This window comes from Gigantopelta aegis, chromosome 14 (assembly GCF_016097555.1).
Source record: "Gigantopelta aegis isolate Gae_Host chromosome 14, Gae_host_genome, whole genome shotgun sequence".
In the NCBI taxonomy this organism is placed as follows: domain Eukaryota; kingdom Metazoa; phylum Mollusca; class Gastropoda; order Neomphalida; family Peltospiridae; genus Gigantopelta; species Gigantopelta aegis.
The window spans coordinates 47,353,741-47,360,368 of NC_054712.1; positions in this window are offsets into that span (position 1 = coordinate 47,353,741).

Genomic DNA, 6,628 nt, shown 5'->3' on the forward strand with positions numbered 1-6,628 from the left:
TGGGAAGAGGGTTCTATTTGTGAGGCAAAGTACATGTTTCAAACGCAAACCATGTCTGTGGGTGTTGTAAAGTACACAAGAAGATGCAGAAACAAAGATTATACTTCAGTGTCTGTACACTGCTGACAGTTCACCATCCCAGATTCGAAATGTTTTATACACTCAACTTGGCTACAAGAGGCATCTTATAGATGTGCACAGCATCATTAAGGATGCAGGGAAGACACCAACAAGCAATTCCAGCTGTGCTTGCCATTACTGGCTATGATACCAACAGTGTTTTTATGCAGAATGAAAACCTGGAGGTTTTGAATATTCTCATGCAACACCAAGACTTCCTTGAAATGTTGTTAGCTCATGGAAGTTCAGGAAAAATTAATGTTCATATATTTAAGATGCAGATCATTTCATATATCTTCTCTATGGGAGTGCAGGTGCGAATAACATACAAAAACATCATGACTTGAGAAATATCTGGAAATGTTTATTGCCAAACCAAGGATGATAATATTGAACTACAGTAGAGTATAAATCAGCCTTCTCCACTCTACATGTATGTATTCACTGAGAATGCTATGAGAATGCACATAAAGAGAAGAAATTGCCAAGTTGTCATTTGGTATCAGTCATACCAGGCAGTCCAGGCCATTCCCCAACCAAATTGTCATATGGCTGAGAAATTTTAGAAGGAACACTACAGATGAAATAGTGATATTATACTATGAACGCTGGTGGACATACTGATGGAGGAACCAGAGCAGAGTCTGAAGAAGGAGAATACCAGAACTTGTGAACATGACAGACATATTTTAATTGCATGAAAATGCAAAGGAAGATGAAAGGAAGTCAAAACTTTCCTAGACAATATTTGACGTAGAAACTAATTATATACACCTCAGCATAAGTTAAGCACAATGTAAATATAAAGGCAAATCTAAAAATATTACAAACACAGACTAGTATAAGATGAACTTCTGTGAGATAGACGACTTGTACATGTAATGCAAAAGAAATTATGGTAGGTACACAAAACTGATGCTTTAAATTTTTAACACTGGTGCTTAGTAAAGAGGGACATATTCATAATATTGATGCACATACATGTATACTCAACAACATTAATTTAGGGCTAGTAAACTTTCTTATATTATAATATAATTCTTTGTTACTGTCATATTATTTTAGCATGTTTTGGTCATATATATGGCTTCTATACATTGTTTCAGAAAACTTTTTCTGGTTATACACGCAAAAAACACTGGGTATTTCACATACTTATGAAAAGTATTGAAATGAACATTAGGCAAGTATTTGTTACACATTTGTTCAGAATGTTTTTTGTCATTGTGTTCCCTCAAAATTGTTATTTAAGTCATTAAGTTTAAGAACATGCCACAATGCTGACAACTTTCAACGGAAAAAGTTGTATTTTCCCCCATATTTAAAGGAAAATGCTAAAATATCTATTGGACCATAATTAATTTTGTTGAGTATAGTATAGGCAGATATACTGAATCATATTTGAATAATGCTGCCTCAGTATATCAAATACAGTGCAATTTTTAATAGTAAATGGTTCAAGCAGCCCAAAATATGTGTAAATATAGAAAATAATGCATTCCAGGCATTGCTTAACTTTTGCCGATGAGTATATCATTATTCATACCACATATTGCATTGTTATTTGGTTTGTTACTATTAACATCTAGTATAGGATGAATATCATTCATTTTGGCCTTATATCTGGATGACAACTTTATCACTATATTTAATTTTTCAATATAGTGTTTTTGGGACACAAAATATGCAACGATTCAAATGGCAATATTTTTTTTAATCCACCAACATTTTTGCCGCAGACAAGCAGATATTAAATTCATATATAATGAAGTATCTAAAAATACTTGTCTCCAAAAACCCTGGGGGGTGGGGGGAGGGTTTCGGTATCTGGCCCATGGACTAACAGCAGTTACTCTCATCCTACAGTTACGCGCATCATTGCAGTTACCCACATCCCATCTGAAGCTGACTAGAGAGTTACATACCTTCATCATGCCTAACTTTGTGATTTCATTATCAGCCGAATTACACAACTTATCCTTAGTGCATCGATTAAAAATATATTTATACTAAACCAACTGCCGATACGCTCTATTAAAATGTGAATGTACTGCTTAGAAATGCGGAAATTCACATTGATTAATACTCATCATGTGCGTCATCCGCCATATGGGTGTATACTACCAAATCAAATCCCATAGACGACAATAGTAACATATGCGGCTAAAACTCCTACCTGCAACGTATCAACCGACATAAACGCCACGGATATAAATACTACCACCCCTTACACTTAAAGTGAATCAGAAAAAAATGGGGGTCAAGCTGCTCGTTTCTGAGATAACGGGTAGCGTCTATGACTACCCTAGTTTCGCACACAATTTGAGTACTTTTTTTTACAGGTACCCCATACATGTTTCAAGCACAAGGCTACTTGACACATTGGTACTAGATGAAATAAAATTGAACATTTATTTTACCCAGATGAAACTATTATTTTTTACAACCAACACACTCACATTTATAACCAATCACAGGACTTGTGGTGTTCACTTCTCTATCAAAAGTTCGGTGCACCTCGAACTTTGACCCAGCCGGAAGTTATTTGGTATAGTACTACCATATTGGATGCGAGTAACTACAGTTACCCGCATGCGGTTATCCCCTGTGAGTATGAAACTAAGGTTCAGACTGAAAAGCTTCTTGTTTATGCTCAAAACACACCGAAGGTCTGACCGAGTATGGATTCAATCAAAACGGAAAGGCACTGAATCGAATGTTACAAAAACAAATCGCGTCTTTGTTCGCGCGAAACTACAGATCTGGCAGCAAACGACACAGACCATGCGCTATATATTATATTGACAGCGCCAAACTCACCAAACCCAGACGCAGCCCCGGTGTATTTTGGGACTTAGAAAGTTCATTATTGTACGACCGACGTAGTCTTTGTTATTCTAATATCTAAAGAAGCTCAAAACAGTATCACGACGCACTACATACGTTTGACAATACTGTGTTTAGCTAGTATCTTCTACAAATGCATCATATACACACGTTAAGATGTTTGCCAAGTCATGTGATTTAGACTGATCAAAAACATTTACTCGCCTTAAAATACAATTTAAACATTTCGGCTCAGTGAGTGCCAAACTTTATGTTCACCCTATTAATATATATTATTAGATATGAAGGAATTATAATTTTTGACTTTGGTTGTACAAAGATAGGATTTTGCTAATGGTTTTGTGGCTCACATAAAGGAAGAAAGAAGTAAGAAGCTAAGTTTTAACACCAAACACCATCGTGTTTTAAAAGGATCAGGTAGGTCTATCGTTAAATTAAAAAAACAATTCACCTGCACAGTTAGTTCATCCATTGGCCCCGCGTTCAACTCTTTCTTGTAGCGGACTGGCCTCGTTTGTGTTGATCAATGCAACAAACAGGAAAACATAAACAAGACAGAGGTATTTAATTAGGGACGCCATTTGTCATTAACTGTATAACTTTCTAACTTTATCTGACTCACGTGAATTAACATCACATGTTCAAATACGACCTGATTACAAGCGACTGAAGATACTAGTAGTGCGGTCAAGTCTCGGCTACATTCGGTTGTGTTATTCAAATTTGTTAACAGGATCTGACACTATAGATATTCATTATATTTAAAAGTTAACATTTAGGTTCCTAACTTTATAGATTGTAGAAGGCAACCGCTGTATAACATTGCTAAAACTAATATCAAATTATTATGAATGAAGCAAGGAAATGTTTTATTAACGACGCATTCAACACATTTTATTTTACGGTTATATGGCATCAGACATATGGTTAAGGACCACACAGATATTGAGAGATGAAACCCGCTGTCGCCACTTCATGTGCTACTCTTTCCGATTAGCAGCAAGGGATCTTTTATATGCGCTATCCCACAGACAGGGTAGTACATGCCACAGCCTTTGATATACCAGTCATGGTGCACTGGCTGGAACGAGAAATAGCCCAATGGGTCCACCGACGGGGATCGATCCCAGACCAACCGCGCATCGAGCGGGCGCTTTACCACTGGGCTAAATCTCGTTCCTCATTATGAATGAAAAAGTAAAGTTTGTTTTATTTAACGACGCCGCTAGAGCACATTGATTTTTTATCTTATCATCGGCTATTGGACGTCAAACATATGGTCATTCTGACACTGTTTTTAGAGGAAACCCGCTGTCGCCACATAGGCTACTCTTTTTACGACAGGCAGCAAGGGATCTTTTATTTGCGCTTCCCACAGGCAGGATAGCACAAACCATGGCCTTTGTTGAACCAGTTATGGATCACTGGTCGGTGCAAGTGGTTTACACCTACCCATTGAGCCTTGCGGCATTATGAATGAAGCCCGTAACTGCTTAAACAGAAAACGTATTGCTTAGCACTCACATAGTTTTATTCAACCATTTTGTCGAGTGAAACCTAATAAATAAATGAATCGGATTTCTGAAGGAGAAAAACAGTAGTATGAAAAAATCACACTTCTTAAAATACTTGGGATGGGGGATCGCACACCTGAAAATGTCAAGTAGAGAAAAATCACTCTTATCAAATTGTCAGAAACATGACAAAACCAATTCTTTATTAATATAAACTGTAACAACTAAAAAGGCACGTAGGAACCATATCTGGAGGGGACACATCCTCCAGTGTGGGGAGAGTTTTTGTCGTTGAGAGAACTGCCACTCCAAAGACTGGTACAAGACATGCAGAAAGCTCTCTCTCTCTCTCTCTCTCTCTCTCTCTCTCTCTCTCTCTCTCTCTCTCTCTCTCTCTCTCGCGCGCGCGCGAGCTCTGAATTTTATAAGACCAAGTGTCTAAATATCCATATCCTCGACTCAAAGTGGCCGTAGTTTAAAATGTGTTGACGTGTTGTCAGAAATATTACTTTTATTATACAGTATGCTACTTCTGTTAATTAAGGGGGAAGAGTATATGTGTGTGGGTGTGGGTGTGTGTGTTTAATGTGGTTATCTCAAAATAATCTCCAACACAGCTGTCCGTTTCCTTGAACTGAAAATGGGTCTTTCAGTAGAGTGCTGACCAAAACCACGAAGTAAGATAATAGAGCTCAAGTATAAGGACAGGCCATCATGTCGCTGCCAATAGTAACCAGTTTGGGTGTGGTTACGGTGATGTTATTTCTATGTGTCGGTAAGCACTTTATTGTTAATACACTGCCATATTTTTACGTTTTATGCCAACAAGAGTACATTTTACGACAGCAGATGTATAATAAAATTCATTCACAGGCGTCGGAAAATACCAGTGACTGGGTGGTGGAAGGCACCTTTCAAACGGGTGATGTATAATATTGAGAATGGGAGTAGGTGGGTGTTCAGCGCATCCAGCCCACACCTCTATCCCACCTATGACATTTTCTCGTTTAGAATATCGGTATATTCAATATGTTTCTGGTCGTCTTAATGTTTGCTGTAGCCCAAATTGGATTTTACATTCTAGTAGTTTAGTATATACGAAATATCGGGCGCCCCTTCCCACTCCACCTACCCCCCCCCCCCCCCCCCCCCCAATAAAAGAACCCCAAAATCCCAACAACACACAAAACCTGTACCCATCTAGACCGATTGTCACGGGAATCCTATAATACCCGTAACTGAATGAAACGCGATTATCAAAATATCTCTCCTAACTGTATATCTATTAGATCTCTCTGTAACAGGCAGTATATACCCGCGTTGGCTCGTCTAGGTATGATCAGAGATACGATCTTATATAAAGTATATATTATTATAGCACGTTTAGTTCACTATAAAACACAACAAAAACACAATACACTTTGGAATCTGTATTAACCTACGCTGACAAATGTACTGCCGCAGTAGTTAATTAATAACAACAATAATAACAACCCAGAACTGATCACTTAATTAGTTAATCTCTAGGTGTCTAGTTTACACAATATGCTAATCACTTCACCGTGACACAACACCCACACGTGTGATAACTGAGAAACGCTAACACACACACGTGCGATAATGGAGAAACGTTTCCAGGGGAACTTAATTAATAGAGGAATTACAGCTCTATTCCTAACTGGTTAATTTTTAATTAACCCTAACTACTCATTCAGTAACGTGTGATAATTGAGAAACGCTGCCAGGGGAACTTAATTAATAAAGGAATTACAAAACTATTCCTAACTGGTTAATTTTTAATTAACCCTAACTACTCATTCAGTAACCTTGTAACACAGAATTAATACTGGTACCTATCACAATAAAGACAATAACCTACAGTTTACCTAGGTCTTCTAGGATGACTGGCTAAGCTTTATATTACCAAATACTCGTATAAATATAGAACAGTAAGACTTCAATTTACTTCGTCAGATGACCGAAGACACTGTCTGAAGAATATTGGTATAATACAGTATTAAAATATGTAAAGTCACATCAATCACATCAAGGTTATACAACAGAGCAGAAATAATATATTTACCAAAGTCCAAACGGACAACGTTCCCCCGGGATACCTTCCTATGGTTCTCCTAGATATCTCTAAA